Here is a 17,386-nt window from a genome sequence, read left to right on the forward strand (position 1 = left end):
ACTATAATAATGATAAGGAAAAAATAAACAAAATTACAATCATAAAGTTGTGTAATTAATAAATATATTCAATTAAATAGCATTAAACAGGTATATCAAATAATGTCAAAGTGATCAATTTAAGTAATGAGTTATTGTATTGGGGGCTTTTGTCTCGACATTTAGAAATTATTATGAACAACTAGTAGCATCTAATTTGCTAGTCATAAATAATTAAGAAATTGACTAAAGTCTTCCTGTAAATATTTTGAAAATATATTATTCCATGATGTTCAATACATTTTTTAAAACTTAAATTTACTTTTAACATATAAAATGTGGTCACAATACAAATATTAATTTTTTTAATTCTAAGTAATTTTATAACCTATGGAGGCTTCAGGGAGAATGAGATATGTTGTTATTTGCACACAAAAATGTGGACTCACAAGTATGTTTGACATTAATTGCAACTGCTACCTAATTTTGTAACAGAAATGAGAAAATAGGAAAACTATTTTGGTAGTGCATTTTCTGAACATTATATCTTATACATAAAGTAACAACTCAGAAAATATTACTAAATTGAGCTTAATATAATGAATTGATATGAAACTACATATGAATGTCAATGCACTGAAGGAAACAAAGGAATTTGACTGCTTTTTAAAATTACTCTGCAAAAACATACTGTCTCTCTGAATGAAATTTCAAAGCCAAAAGTAACATGTGGTGATTAGCATATATACTAAACTCCACTTAGTGTTTAACAGTTTTACATCATTGCCATTTGATTCATTTAATAAATAAAAATGAAAATAGATGCCCGCTACTTTGATCATTCTTAATATTTAGCTTATTTTTTCAAGTCCTCACTTTACTTTAAGCATTTGTAAAAAAATGATTTCTACATTCAATTGCTTTGGAAAATATGCTATTATAATTTTGTTTTGTTAAATCTGTATTTACAAGTGTTGCTATTTATGTCAAATTTGCTTGTTTCCTTAGCACTCCTTTATTTAAATAAAAAACAAACAGCTTCTTTTATCCACTTATTTAAATTTTCATCTATGTAGTGCCAAAGCATAAAAATTTAACACTTTTGAATTGATGCAGGCTGCTTCCAAGTGGAAAATATGCACATAAAGGGCAAAGCAATTTATTCTTCATTGAGAAAGTTCAAGTGGAAGAGAGGTGGGAAATACTACTATTTTGTTCAGATCTGAATAAGCAATCTGACCACATGACAACAAGCATCCATCACTGCTCTACACAATCAGGCCAGCTCTTGTTCAGGATGTACACTTTGGAAATCTTTAAAATAGGAATAGGGAAGGAATGAAAACTCAGATATAGAAAATGGACTTGTGGACACAGTGCAGAAGGAAGAGAGTGGTACAAATGTAGAAAGTACCATCAACATATTTACACTCCCATGTGTAAAACAAATAGCTGGGGATAAGTTGCTGTATAACACAGGGAGCCCAGCCAGGTACTCTCTGAGGACCCAGAGGGATAGGCTTGGGGGAGGGGAAGGAGACTCAAGAGTGAGGTGATAAATGTATAATTATGGCTGATTTCCACTGTTGTATGACAGAAACTAATACAACATTGTGGAGCAATTTTCCCCCAATTAAAAATAAATATGAAAAAATGGGGATATCTTAATGAGTGTATGTGTACTCAGTCATGTCTGACTCTTTGCAGGCCTCAGACTGTAGCCTGCTAAGCTCCTCAGCCCAGGGAATTTTCCAGGCAAGAATACTGGAGTGGGTTGCCATTTCCTACTCCAGCGATTATTCCTAACCCAGGGGTCAAACCCGTATCTCTCGCATCTTTTGCACTGGCAAGGGGATTTTTTACCACTGGCACCACTTGAAGTTCCCACTGTTGAAAAACTGTTCTTGCTTCAGGAACACTTCAGAATTGTGGAAATGTGACTTTTTAAATTTTCTATTGTTGATTTTATTTTGAGGTGAAGCATGGCTAAAGGGAATAAAAGATATGCCAGGAAGCAAGCTACTTATCATACAATCAGATCAGATCAGATCAGTTGCTCAGTCGTGTCGGACTCTTTGCGACCCCATGAGTCGCAGCACGCCAGGCCTCCCTGTCCATCACCAACTCCCGGAGTTCACCCAGACTCATGTCCATCAAGTCGGTGATGCCAATCAGCCATCTCATCCTCTGTCGTCCCCTTCTCCTCCTGCCCCCAATCCCTCCCAGCATCAGAGTCTTTTCCAATGAGTCAACTCTTCGCATGAGGTGCCCAAAGTACTGGAGTTTCAGCTTCAGCATCATTTCTTCCAAAGAAATCCCAGGGCTGATCTCCTTCAGAATGGACTGGTTGGATCTCCTTGCAGTCCAAGGGACTCTCAAGAGTCTTCTCCAACACCACAGTTCAAAAGCATCAATTCTTCAGCGCTCAGCCTTCTTCACAGTCCAACTCTCACATCCATACATGACCACAGGAAAAACCATAGCCTTGACTAGACGAACCTTTTTTGGCAAAGTTATGTCTCTGCTTTTGAATATGCTATCTAGGTTGGTCATAACTTTCCTTCCAAGGAGTGAGCGTCTTTTAATTTCATGGCTGCAGTCACCATCTGCAATGATTTTGGAGCCCAGAAAAATAAAGTCTGACACTGTTTCCACTGTTTCCCCATCTATTTGCCATGAAGTGATGAGACCGGATGCCATGATCTTCATTTTCTGAATGCTGAGCTTTAAGCTAACTTTTTCACTCTCCACTTTCACTTTCATCAAGAGGCTTTTTAGTTCCTCTTCACTTTCTGCCATAAGGGTGGTGTCCTCTGCATATCTGAGGTTATTGATATTTCTCCCAGCAATCTTGATTCCAGCTTGTGTTTCTTCCAGTCCAGCATTTCTCATGATGTACTCTGCATATAAGTTAAATAAGCAGGGTGACAATATACAGCCTTGACGTACTCCTTTTCCTATTTGGAACCAGTCTGTTGTTCCATGCCCAGTTCTAACTGTTGCTTCCTGACCTGCATACAAATTTCTCAAGAGGCAGGTCAGGTGGTCTGGTATTCCCATCTCTTTCAGAATTTTCCAGTTTATTGTGATCCACACAGTTAAAGGCTTTGGCATAGTCAAAAAAGCAGAAATAGATGTTTTTCTGGAACTCTCTTGCTTTTTCCATGATCCAGCGGATGTTGGCAGTTTGATCTCTGGTTCCTCTGCCTTTTCTAAAACCAGCTTGAACATCTGGAAGTTCATGGTTCACATATTGCTGAAGCCTGGCTTGGAGAATTTTGAGCATTACTTTATTAGTGTGTGAGATGAGTGCAATTGTGCGGTAGTTTGAACAGTGTCATACAATAGGATAATCCTTTTACAAGTATCTTGATCTATTAGTTCCTGTGAGGTGTTAGGACATGGAGTGGAGAAATACATTCCCCACTAATTCAAATATGACTTAAGGAGTCTCCAGTATGTATGTAAAATGGCAATTTTCTGTCATTCTCTCAATTCACAAGAAAACAATAAATAATACCATGAATTAGGAATGATGACACTTATCATCACATAAAGTGATTAGGCTAGATCATCTCCAGGTTTATTTGTTTTGATATTTTACTTTTTTGATTTAGTTACATTCAGTCAATAAAAGGCAGTTCCATAGTCAATTCAGGATTATGCAATTATATATACGGTATTTCCAAAGTTGTTCCAGAGTTATAAACCAGAATTACATGTTCTATATGCACCAAAATGTCTTCAGAGGTTCCAACTGAAAAAAGACTTTAATCAGCTTAGTTGACTTCAATGTTTTTAAAAAAGGCAAAAGGCCGAGAGAGTCTTATGAAACTGTTATGTATCCATATCAAAATATTTCAGAAATGCACTGCTCTTACATATAAAAAAGGCACTTTGGTTACACTTTGGAGTCAAGACGTTAAAATGTACAGCTTGTAAGATTTTAGTTTAATGGGCTGTCAACTGCCCAGGCAGCTGCAGTACAAAGCTATGTGAGTCTTTAATCTTCAGCGAAAAAAAAAAAAAAGTAAAGAGAATAAATTCAGCTATTAGCTTGAAGGTAAAAACAAATGAAAGAGAAGGTGAAAGAAAACAGTATTAGAATGACTTAATTTTTTTATTATAAATAGGGAATTATGTTGTCAATATATGATATATGGTAAGTTATATGTGTGTATATATGAACGCATAGTACCATTTTCTAAGAATGAATTCCATAATAAAGTAAGTTATTATTAGCCACAGAGCTGGTTTATAATTCTCAACATTTTACTAAAGTATTTCTTCTGAGCATGATTAGATTGAATCATGGTTGATTATTTGATTTTTTACTTGCAAAGAGAAATAGTTTTTTACTTTTATAATCAGCAAATCTCTTGCATAGTTTTGATATAGATATAAGCTATCAATGAAGAGGAAATGGCAACCCACTCCGGTATTCTTGCCTGGGAAATATCATGGACAGATGAGCCAAGCGAGCTACACTCCATGGGGTTGCAAAGAGTCAGGCATGACTGAGTGACTGAGCACATGTGCATAAACTACCAGTAATTATATCAAAGATTAATTTTGAAATCCTTGTAATAGAGATTCCTGGCTTCTTTTAAAAGATCTTTAAAAAGATCTTCAGGTCTTTATTCCACATGAGATTATCCTGCTTTTTAAAATGTACTTGTTGTTGTTCAGTTGCTCTGTCATGTCTGACTTTTTGCAACGCCATGGACCACAGCATGACCAGCCTCCCAGTCCCTCACCATCTCCTGAATTTTGCCCAAATTCATGTCCATTGCATCTGTGATGCCATCCAGTCATCTCTTCCTCTGATGCCCTCTTTTCCTTCTACCCTAATCTTTCCCAGCATCAGGGACACTCAGTGAGCCAGCTGTTTGCATCAGATGACCAAAATACTGAAGCTTCAGCATCAGTCCTTCCAATGAGTATTCAGAGTTGTTTTCCCTTAAGATTAATTGATTTGATCTCCTTGCTGTCCAAGGGACTTTCAGGAGTCTTCTCTAGTACCACAGTTCAAAGGCATCAATGTTTGGTGCTCTGCCTTCTTTACAGTCCAGCTCTCAGAACCGTATGTGACCACTGGAAAAACCATAGCCTTGACTATACAGACCTTTGTCAGCAGAGTAATTTCTCTGCTTTTCAACACACTGTCTAGGTTTGTCATAGCTTTCCTGCCAAGATGCTATTGTCTTCTGATTTCATGGCTGCAGTCACCATCTGCAATGATTTTAGAGCCCAAGAAGAGGAAATCTGTCACTTCTTCCACCTTTTCCCCTTCTATTTGCCATGAAATAACGGGGCTGGATGCCATGATCTTAGTTTTTTAATATTTAGTTTTAAGCCAGCTCTTTCACTGTCCTCCTTCAGCCTCATCAAGAGGCTCTTAAGTTCCTCTTCTCTTTCTGCCATTAGAGTGGTATCATCTGCATTTCCCCTGAGGTTGTTGATGTTTCTCCTGCCTATCTTGATTCCAGCTTGTAACTCATCCAAACCTGTATTTCTCATGATGTACCTAGTATATAGGTTAAATAAACAGGGTGACAGCAGACAGCCCTGTTGTACTCCTTTCTCAATCTTGAACCAGTCAGTTGTTCCTGGGTTCTAACTATTGCTTCTTGACCTACATACAGATTTCTCAGGAGACAGGTAAGATGGTCTGATATTCCCATCTCTTTAAGAGCTTTCCACAGTTTACTATGATCCACACAGTAAAAGGCTTTGGCATAGTTGATGAAATAGAGGTAGATATTTTTATGGAATTCCCTGGTTTTTCTCTATGATCCAGCAAATGTTTGGAATTTGATCTCTGGTTTCTCTTCCTTTTCTAAACCCAGCTTGGACATCTGGAAGTTCTTGTTTCACATAATGCTGATACCTAGCATGCAAGATTTTAAGCACAGCCTTACTGCATGGGAGATGAGTACAATTGTCTGATGGTTAGCACATTCTTTAGCCCTACCCTTCTTGGGAATTGGAATGAGAATTGACATTTTCCAGTCCTGTGGCCACTGCTGGGTCTTCCAGATTTGCTGACATATTGAATGCAACACCTAGACTCCATCATCCTTTAGGATTTTGAATAGTTTTACTGGAATTCCATAGCATCCATTAGCTTTATTAATAGCAGTGCTTCGTAAGGCCCACTTGACTTCACTGTCCAGAATGTCTGGCTCTGGTTGACTGACCACACCATTCTACTCCAGTTCATTAAGGTCTTTTTTTGGACAGTTCTTCCATGTATTCTTTCCATCTCTTCTTGATCTCTTCAGTGTCTACTAGGTCTCTACTGTTTCTGTCCTTTATTGTGCCCATCTTTGGGCAAATTGTTCCCTTGATATCTCCAATTTTCCTGAAGAGATCTCTAGTCTCTCCCCTTGTGTTATTTTCTTCTAGTTTTATACACTGTTCATTGAAGAAGGCCTTCTTGTCTGTCGTGCTCTTCTTTGGAACTCTGTTTTTATTTGGATGCACCTTTCCCTTTCTTCCTTGCTTTTTGCTTCTCTTTCTTTCTTTAGCTATTTGTAAAGCCTCCTCAGATAACCACTTTGCCTTCTTGCTTTTCTATATCTTTGGGGTGGTTTTGTTCACTGCCTCCTGTGCAGGGTTATGGACCTCTGTCCATAGTTCTTCAGGCATACTGTTTACTAGAGCTAATCCCTTGAATCTATTTGTCACCTCTACTGCATATTCATAGGGGATTTGATTTAAATCATATCTGGTTGGCCTAGTGGTTTTCCCTGCTTTCTTCAGTTTAAGGCTTAACTTTGCTATCATAAGCTGATGATCTGAGCCACATTCAGCTCCAGGTCTTGTTTTTGCTGACCGTATACAGCTTCTCCATCTTCGGCTGCAAACAATGTAATCAATTTGATTTCGGTATTGGCCATTTAACTATGTCCATGTGTAAGGTCATCTCTTGTGTTTTTGTAAAAAGGTATTTGCTGTGACCAGTGCATTCTCTTGACAGAATTCATTTAGCCTTTGCCCTGTGTCATTTTGTTCTCTAAGGCCAAACTTGCCTGTTTCTCCAGATATCTCTTGACTTCCTACTTTTGCATTCCAATTCCCAATGATGAATAGAACATCTTTTTTTATTTTTGGTGTTAGTTTTAGGAGGTCTTCTATGTCTTCACAGAACTGATCCACTTCTTCGGCATCAGTGGTAGTGGCATAGACTTGAATTATGGAGATGTTGAATGGCTTGACTTGGAAACAAATTGAGATCATTCTGTCATTTTTGAGGTTGCACCCAAGTACATAATCTTGTTGATTATTAGGGCTACTCCATTCCTTCTACAGGGTTATTGTCCAGAGTAGTACATATAATGACCATCAGAATTAAACTTCTGATTCTAATTCATCTTCTGCCCATTCTAATTCATCTTAGCTCACTGATTCCTGAGATATGTATGTTTATTCTTACCGTCTCCTGCTTGGCCATGTCCAGTTTACCTTGATTCATAGACCCTAACATTACAGGTTCCTATTCAATATTGTTTTCTGAAGCATTGGACTTTACTTTCATCACAGGACACATCCACAACTGAGTGTCGTTTCTGCTTTGGCCCAGTTGCTTCATTCTTTCTGGGACTCTTAGTAGTTCTCCTCCTCTCTTCCCCAGTAGTATATTGGACACCTTCAGACCTGGAGGACTCATCTTTGGTGTCATATATTTTGGTTCTTCTACACAGTTCATGAAGTTCTCATGGCAAATATACTGGGGGTGGTTTACCATTCCCTTCTCCAGTAGATCACATTTTGCCAGAACTCTCTGCTATGACCTGTCCGTCTTGGGTAGCCCTACATGGCATGGCTCATAGCTTCACTGAGTTATACTAGCACCTTCCCCACATCAAGGCAGTGGTCTGTGAAGGGGATTTACTTACTTATTTCTAACTAATTCTTTCTTTAGATTCTAAGTCCATGCTTTAGATTGGCTTAGTAATTTAAGAATTATTATTCATTTTCTTTTGTTGGTGCTATTCAGTAGGTCCTTGTTGCTACTAAGAACACACAGTGTATAGCACAGGGAACTCTACTCAATATTTTGAATTAATCTGTTATAAAATATTGGAAAATAATCTTAAAAGGAATGAATATATTTGCATGTATAACTGAATCACTTTACTATACATTTGAAATTAATGTAACATCGTTACTAAACTATGATCCCAATATAAATAAAAATTACATTTATAAAGCTTTCTAGGTACATATTCCAAGATAAGCTGATTTTTTTCAAAATAATGTCTATATTCTGTTGGTAATCATTTTTCCCAGTTTATTTTTCAAATGTAATACTCCTTCATTTTATCATAATGTTTAAATACCTTTGTAGTTTTAATTTAAATTTGATTTTTAAAGACATGCATAGATTTTGAGCATTAATTTCACAAGGTAACTTCATCCCCTATACAAATTTTTGCTCCTAGACACAATTCCAACATGTTTGATAACTTGTTTACTGTTCATTGCAGTTAGATGGATGGATAGATGAATGAATGGATAGGTGGATGAATAAAGAAAGAGAAAGAGAGAGAGACTGATTTTTGATCAAAGTAAAGTTTAGTTCTCTTAATTTTATAACCAGAAGACTCAAATGTGCACTCAAACTTTTTTTTCTTCTGTATATCTTTTAGAATATTTGACACACACACACACATATATATATTTTTGCAACTCTACCTTCTCAACAACAGAAAAGCTGTTGATATATTTCTAGGTCAGTGCTACCATCAACCTTGTTCTGTTTAATGGCTCCATAGTGTCTTCTAGCATGACCAGAGCATGCTGTAGTTAATCATCTCTATTCATGAATATTTATTGTTATTACCATCAAGCAGTGTTGGGAATTTTTTCTTAAGAACTTACTGCTAAAAGTTCCGTGGTCAAATTCTTAACCATTTCCCAAATACTTGTGCTTATTTCCCTAATTCTCATTTGTGTTTCTAATGCCTCTTCTGAATTTCAGTATTAAAATATCTCTCACTTCAGTTCAGTTACATATTTATATACAATTCTAGTGGTGAGTTCTTTGTCAGCAACTGCATTTCTAAAATACTATAGACTACTAAGGAATGTATGTTGACATCAAATATAAATGAATAAATAAATTTCTCATTACCAAGTTACCTTTGTTTAATTGTCAGATAAAATGTTTTATTCATTTCCTCCTAGTTGATGCTGTCAGTATTAACTACTGCTTTATTATTTTTATTTTTACATTTATGCATGGCCTCCTTCATTTTCCTATGATTTGTGGATTCATTCAGAACCAGCCAGGCTAGATGCCAGACAAAGTAGGCTGAGTTAGACTGAATTGTCTGCCCACAAAGTCATAAGAGTGTTAGATGAGACAGTCACACAGCTATGTATGTATAACTTTTCACATATTGTATTAAGGAAATCCAGAACATTGTAGTAATATATAGTGAGGAGACCTAATTTAATACATTACATAGTTACCATATCATGCAGAACCTTGCAAGTTAAAATTTTTGGTCTTTCTCTTTATATTAATAGCATTGAGATCTAGTTAAAGTTTTCACAATGGGGTGACATACTCTGATTTTCATTTTGAAAAATAACTCTAGCTGTAATATATATAATGAAAAGGATAAGAGTGAAGGTAAGGATGGAGGATGATGTAGTATCAGTACAAGAAAAATGGTATGGTAAGTGGATCACAAATAATGAAGGTGGAAATGGAGAGTTCATACATTTGGGATAAAACTGGCAATACAATCTAGGATTAAATATTAGTCTATAAAGGAAAGTGAACTGGCAAGGATTAGCACCATATTTTGCATTTTGGCTTCAACTTCTGAACAGAAGAGAGCAAACACTGGTTGTATGGAAAAGATAATGAGCCCAGATTTATAGGTGAGTTTCAGTTTTCAGACATTGAAGTTTGTAAATGCTTAACAAGCCAGTTAGATGTGCTGGTCTGGAATTTAACAGGCTCTCATACACTTGAGGGAGAAGGCAATGGCACCCCACTCCAGTTCTCTTGCCTGGAAAATCCCATGGACAGAGGAGCCTGGTAGGCTGCAGTCCATGAGGTTGCTAAGAGTCGGACACGACTGAGTGACTTCTCTTTGACTTTTCACTTTCATGCATTGGGGAAGGAAATGGCAACCCACTCCAGTGTTCTTACCTGGAGAATCCCAGGGATGGGGGAGCCTGGTGGGCTGCCGTTTATGGGGTCACACAGAGTTGGACACAACTGAAGTGACTTAGCAGCAGCAGCAGCATACACTTGAGAGATGTTGATGACTAGAAAACTCCAACTTCAACAAGTAACAAAAATCAAAGTAATGAAAAATGGTTAATGGAGCATAATTTAGTATGTGGGCAAAGTGAGTTATATAATTTTAAAGCTATATTATTTTTCTAACACCACAGATAAATAATTATCAAATAAATCGACATAGCACATACAGAAAAAGTTAAAATGCTGTTTTAAGTGTCTGAATTTTTGACAAAGATAATTCACATTTAAAACTTTGAAGTTTATTGTTATTTAATTAGTTTTCAAAATAAGTTTTAATCCATCTTATATAGTCCCTTCCTTATTACTTTGCATTCTGTGAACATAACTATTTGTGAATACAAGATGGTTTTAATTCATTTAAAAGTGAGAGAATTATATGATAGAACTTGATTTAGAAATTTGTGGATGATTCTATTTCTATGTTAACTTTTCTTTGAGAACTAAATCCATTTAAGGTCAGTCTCTTTTTACTTCATGTAGACTAGCATTTCAAAGATACATTTCTCAAGGCAGAGCTTTGATGCCTACTCTGAACCAGCTGGGCTGGATGAAGCACAAGCTGGAATCAAGATTGCCGGGAGAAATATCAATAATCTCAGATATGCAGATGACACCACTCTTATGGCAGAAAGTGAAGAAGAACTAAAGAGCCTCTTGATGAAAGTCAAAGAGGAGAGTGAAAAAGTTGGCTTAAAGTTCAAAATTCAGAAAACTAAGATCATGGCATCTGGTCCCATCACTTCATGGCAAATAATGGGAAGCAATGGAAACAGTGACAGACTTTATTTTGGGGGCTCAAAAATCACTGCAGATGGTGACTGCAGACATGAAATTAAAAAAAGCTTGCTCCTTGGAAGGAAAGTTATAACCAACCTGCTGCTGCTAAGTCGCTTCAGTCGTGTCCGACTCTGTGCGACCCCATAGACAGCAACCCACCAGGCTCCCCTGTTCCTGGGATTCTCCAGGCAAGAACACTGGAGTGGGTTGCCATTTCCTTCCCCAATGCATGAAAGTGAAAAATGAAAGTGAAAAATGAAAGTGAAGTCACCCAGTAGTGTCCGACTCTTAGCAACCCCATGGACTGCAGCCTACCAGGCTCCTCCGTCCATGGGATTTTCCAGACAAGAGTACTATAGTGGGGTGCCATTGCCTTCTCCATATAACCAACCTAGACAGCATATTAAAAAGCAGAGATATTACTTTGCCAACAAATTTCCATCTAGTCAAAGCTATTGTTTTTCCAGTAGTCATGTACAAATGTGAAAGTTGGACTATAAAGAAAGCTGAGCGCCGAAGAAGTGATGCTTTTAAACTGTGGCCTTGGAGAAGACTCTTGAGAGTCCCTTGGACTGCAAGGAGATCCAACCAGTCCATCCTAAAGGATATCAGTCCTGGGTATTCTTTGGAAGAAATGATGCTGAAGCTGAAACTCCAATACTTTGGCCACCTGATGTGAAGAACTGACTCATTTGAAAAGACCCTGACCCTGGAGAAGGAAATGGCAACCCACCCCAATATTCTTGCCTGGAGAATCCCATGGACAGAGGAGCTTGGTGGGCTACAGTCCATGGATCGCAAAGAATCAGACACGACTGAGCGATTTCACTTCACTTTCACTTAATGCTGGGAAAGATTGAAGGCAGGAGGAGAAGGGGATGACAGAGGATAAGATGGTTGGATGGCATCACCGAATCAATGGACATTGGTTTGAGTAAATTCTGGGAGTTGGTGATGGACGGAGGCCTGTCGTGCTGCAGTCCATGGGGACGCAAAGAGTCGGATGCGACTGAGTGACTGAGCTGAACTAGCAGAAAGGAATTTTATTCAGAAGCCTGAAGTACCCTTTCACTCATGTTATTTCTAACTGCTGTTTCACGCTAGCATCCCCCTGCAGGAAGCATCATAACACTCTTAATTGTCCTGCTGCTGCTAAGTCGCTTCAGTCGTGTCCAACTCTGTGCGACCCCATAGACGGCAGCCAACCAGGTTTCCATGTCCCTGGGATTCTCCAGGCAAGAACACTGGAGTGGGTTGCCATTTCCTTCTCCAATGCATGAAAGTGAAAAGTGAAAGTGAAGTTGCTCAGTCGTGTCCAACTCTAGCGACCCCATGGACTGCAGCCTACCAGGCTCCTCCATCCACGGGATTTTCCAGGCAAGAGTACTGGAGTGGGGTGCCATTGCCTTCTCCTTAATTGTCCAGTTGATAATAATGCAAAAAATTTAAATTATAAAAACTGCCAAATAGATAGATGTCTAAAATGTCAAAAAATAGAATAACCTTTTGCATTGTACAGTTTTCCACACACATACAGCTTCCATTCAAATTGTTTATCAAGCTAAGTTAATTTGTTCTAATTTAATCTCAATGCTCCACATGATGTATATATAATATTTGATATCAGAAGGAGGTAATTTTTTCCTTTAAGGTTTTATTCACTTATATTTCAAGTTCATTTTAATGTTAGTTGTATTTCATTTCTAGGAATAATTTTTCCCATCTTAATAGGTGATTCCATTTTAAATTTCAAATAGGAAAAAATACAATTAACCCTTATTCAGAGTAATAGGATTTGTATATAAAAAACATGTCCCTTTAGATAAGAATGCTTTGTTCTTTTTCTTAAATTATATATATGAAGTCTCCAAGAGAAGAGACATCAGCTAACATCTTAATGTTCTGGTGTACAAGTTGTAGATTTGATCAAAGTTTCAGTCATTTGAATTTAAAAATACACACAGTGAGATTTATAACAGAAAATCTAGAGCTGAATATGTTCAGAATAATAGGCAATAATAATAAAAATGAGAGTGCATTCTTGGAATAAAAGAGATAAAGAGTCAATCATTTTTGTTTTAAGTCTCTCTGCTGTCTAAAAATGACAGAGAATTCACTTTTCTTGAAGAGGACTGTGAACATGAAGGGTTAGAATTATGAGAAAATGAAAGGCAAGAAAGGCAAGAGCAGGCACTGAGCAAGCTTTACTGATTTGCATTCTACTTAGAGTGTTCAGAGCTCATTCTACTTAGAATTATTCACTGCTATCTTTTCAGTCTCCTTCCTTTTCTTACTAAGTTCTCAATACCTGTCCATCTCCTCTTTTAATGCCTAAAAATGTACCCTCACTAGATGTTTTAAACTGATCCCTGTTGTGTTTGTGACAGAAAATATAGACATAGATGATTTGGACATCCTGAGAAGAAAATAAGCTCTAACACTTCGCAGTATTAATGAAAATAGCCAGAATTCAGTTCATAATAGATTCATTCAATTAATATTGTAACCATTTACATGCCAGGCTCCGTTCTAGATTCATGGGATATATTGATGAGTCAAACAGCGATGTACACAGTGGGCTTTAAATTGTAGTATGACATAGAAAGCACTGTTTAAGATATTTCCAAGATATATAATAGACAAATATCATAATAATCCCTATAGTGACTCATGTAGCTTGGCTTTAGTAGGCAAACTTGAGTAGCAGCATATTCAGACACCACTGTGAGGAGTTCAATGTCAGGTGACTGCTGTCACACAAAAGGGGGAAATATACACATTTGCAGGCATATGTAGCAAATATGTGTATGTTGCCTCAAAATCCATGCAGAAGTTACCAGATAACATCCAGTCATGATTGTTTGAAATAGTATTTTCAACCATTTTATAAATCCTTGCTTTAAATACATTTGGGCTTACAAAAAATTAAGGCTGTCATCTCTTTTCATAGTCTAAAACAGAGTGTTTTGTATGAGAATATTGAGGACAGATTGCATGGTTCAGGGGGTGGGAGGAAGAATATTTGGCTGTATATATTCTTAGGTTGTTCTTGAGGCTTGTGAAAAGCAACAGGAAGGAGAGAGGAAATGATGGGGACAAAAATCTTAAAAAATATTTACAGTGTCAGTAAAATACAGCATGGGGCTCTGTGCTTTTGTTATGTGGTAGAGAAAAATGTTTAAGAAGACATAAATTTATGTGAACTGCTGAGTTTTTCTAACAATTTTTATTTCTTTTACAAGTATAAACAAAATAAAATAAATATTATGCTTATTATTACTGTAGCATTGGCAGGGATGGATCTTATGAACATTATTATATCTCAAGTTCTGGTGTTTGGTCAGTGGAAGAAACCTGGTCAAGTTCAACTCTTAAGATTATGCAAGCCAAAGAAGAATTACTTTCCCATCACATCATCCTTCTTAGTTGTAAATGCACTAAAGTAACCTCATTTCTCTGATGATGATAAGCAAATTAACTCACACAATAAATGCTCTACTGAATGCCCATCAAGTGGCTGATTCACTTCAATAATATGAGGACTGAAATTCAGTAGACAGTAGACAGTTATTTGAGTAAGATATTATACTAGAAGGTGTTGGTACTCCACCGAGATCCCCATCCTCCATTTAATGCAAGTGCTGGCTGTTAATGCTCATAGAGGCTCCCCTTCCCTAGATAATTGCTTCTGCCAACAGAAGCCACATTTTTGCTGGTAAATTACACACTCACCCACCTGCTCTGAAGGCAGTCTTCATCCAATGAATGGATGGTATAAGGGTATCTTTGCTTCAAAAGGGCGAAACTCTGCAGTACAATTTGTATTTTGGGAGTCCCTTCCTTCTTCATAGTCCCAACTAAGGCTAGCTTTTTTGAGTTAAATCCTTGGTGAACCCCTAACCTTTATCCTTTACCCGCTTCAGGTTTTTTTGTTTGTTTGTTTTTTCTTTTTTAGGAAAAACACTCCATTACTATATCCCTGTGATTTGGGTTTTGCTCCTAGGGAAATGAACTAAGGCAGACTTAGTTAGGCAGAATATTAGCTAAGATATTATGAGCTTTTGAAGTATTCTTACTTTTACCTTTTTGTACCTTCAAATTATTACATAAGCAGTGGGTATGGAACACTTTCTTAAGTCTTCTTTTATCTTCTCTCTTTCTTGGTATGATGACGTGAAGATTTCTCAGGAATCACCACCTATCTGACTTACTCATAAAGCAAATGTTCTATGTTGAGGTGGGCAATTTTTTTCTATAAAGAACCAGATAGTAGATGCTTTTGGCCTTACTTGTCATAACACTTTAATTATATAGCTATGATTTTGTAGTATGAAAAGAGCCATTGATGATACATAAGCAAATGGACTGTCTCTATTCAAATAAAACCCTACAAGCAAAACAAGATGGCTGGATTTGACCACAGCTTGCTGACCCATGTTCTATGATATCAACCCAGTGTACTCAGTCAGAATCACCAAGGGTTATTATGCTTTGGGTACATTTTATGAAGCACCAAGACTAATTCTGTTAAAATCCACAATTTGATGTTACGTTTTATCTCCTTTCATTAACTATATTTTGAGCACATTTTTTCTCTTTTGTATTCTTAAATTGTAGCTCCACTATTATACTGGTTTGGATATTTTTGCTACTGTATTTCTTTAATTATTCTGTTTGTGTGTGTGTGTGTATGTGTGCTCTGTCTTTGATCTCTGCTCTTTGCTGAAGTTTTCATTGTTCTCAGTTCTGGTTGTTCTCGTGTTGAGAAAAAGATTAAATCCCTCAGGAAGTACAGTGGTGTAGGTAGATTAAGAATGAGCTGAAGGATTATTTTCCCAGGAAAAAGAAAAAACTCCACTATTTTGTGTTTATAGTATACACTATTCCACTTGCTTGCCCCCTCCTATATTTTATGGATCAAAATTATTAATTCCTTAAAGTTGTTCCTAGGTTTACAGTACAGTAACTGTTTATTGTCATATATTAATATAGTATTTTGGTACTGTGTGGGTGTGTGTGTGTGTGTGTGTGTGTTAGTTGCTTAGTAGCATCTGGCTTTTTGGGACACCATGGACTATAGCCCCCCTAGACTCCTCTGTTCATGGAATTCTCCAGGCAAAAATATTGGAGTAGGTTGCCAGTCCCTTCTCTAGGGGATCTTCATGACCCAGGGATTGAACCCTAGTCTCCTTTATTGTAGGTGGATTATTCGCCATCTGAGCCATCAGGGAAGCCCCTCATAAATAACAGCTATCAATAAATGTTAGATGAACAAATTAATCATTAAATCGCTTGAACTATATAGTTTCCTATTCAGGGGCAGTTAATTTATTGGGACAAGTCTCCCAGACCATTCTGTCAATAGGATATAAAGTTAATATTTAAGAAAATAACAGTTTTACTCTTCATTTGTATTCAGAAGTCAGTCATCAAAATCCTTAACAAAATATATTATATAAGTGTATTTTATTCCAGCTTCCAAGAGCTGTTAATTGGATGAACCACTATTTCTATTATTGCTACACAGGCTTGTTTTTGGCAGGTTATTTTGTGAATAAACAGGTTCTACTGAGTTTTCATCAGAGAAGGCAATGGCACCTCACTCCAGTACTCTTGCCTGGAAAATCCCATGGACGGAGGAGCCTGGTAGGCTGCAGTCCATGGGGTCGCTGAGAGTCGGAGACGACTGAGCAACTTCCCTTTCACTTTTCACTTTCATGCACTGGAGAAGGAAATGGCAACCCACTCCAGTGTTCTTGTCTGGAGAATCCCAGGGACGGGGGAGCCTGGTGGGCTCTATGGGGTCGCAGAGAGTCGGACACGGCTGAAGCGACTTAGCAGCAGCAGCAGCAGCACTGAGTTTTCATTTTTATTTATTTCACAGATACTATTTGGCCTTTTATTGGTAGTGATGTTGCACTATATAGAAATGTAAACAAAGATTAGTTGTTTGGAATTCTGACATTATGAGAAAGCTGAAGGTTAGTTTTTATCTCCTCCTCTTCCTCATTGTCCTTCTCCTTCCTTTTGCAAGACTAAAGTTGTGGAAGATATCTAAGGTGATGATATAAAACTAAGGAAGTAGTTTATTGGAAAAAAATGAAAATTCTAATTCAACTTTGAAAGTATGTCTGTAATTATCACTTGAAAATATTTAGCATATTTGCCTCATTTGACATCCTACATATCTTCTTTCCAACAAATCGTTTTTAAGCTTCTTGATGGATGTTAATTTATTAAATAAAATTTCCCCCCATGTTTTTATCCTGATTCATATATTTTAAATATATGATATATGTCTAAGCTAATATAAGAATCAAAGAAATCTGAAATAAAAATGGT

The sequence above is a fragment of the Bos taurus genome, chromosome 17, assembly GCF_002263795.3.
Source record: "Bos taurus isolate L1 Dominette 01449 registration number 42190680 breed Hereford chromosome 17, ARS-UCD2.0, whole genome shotgun sequence".
NCBI classification, from domain to species: domain Eukaryota; kingdom Metazoa; phylum Chordata; class Mammalia; order Artiodactyla; family Bovidae; genus Bos; species Bos taurus.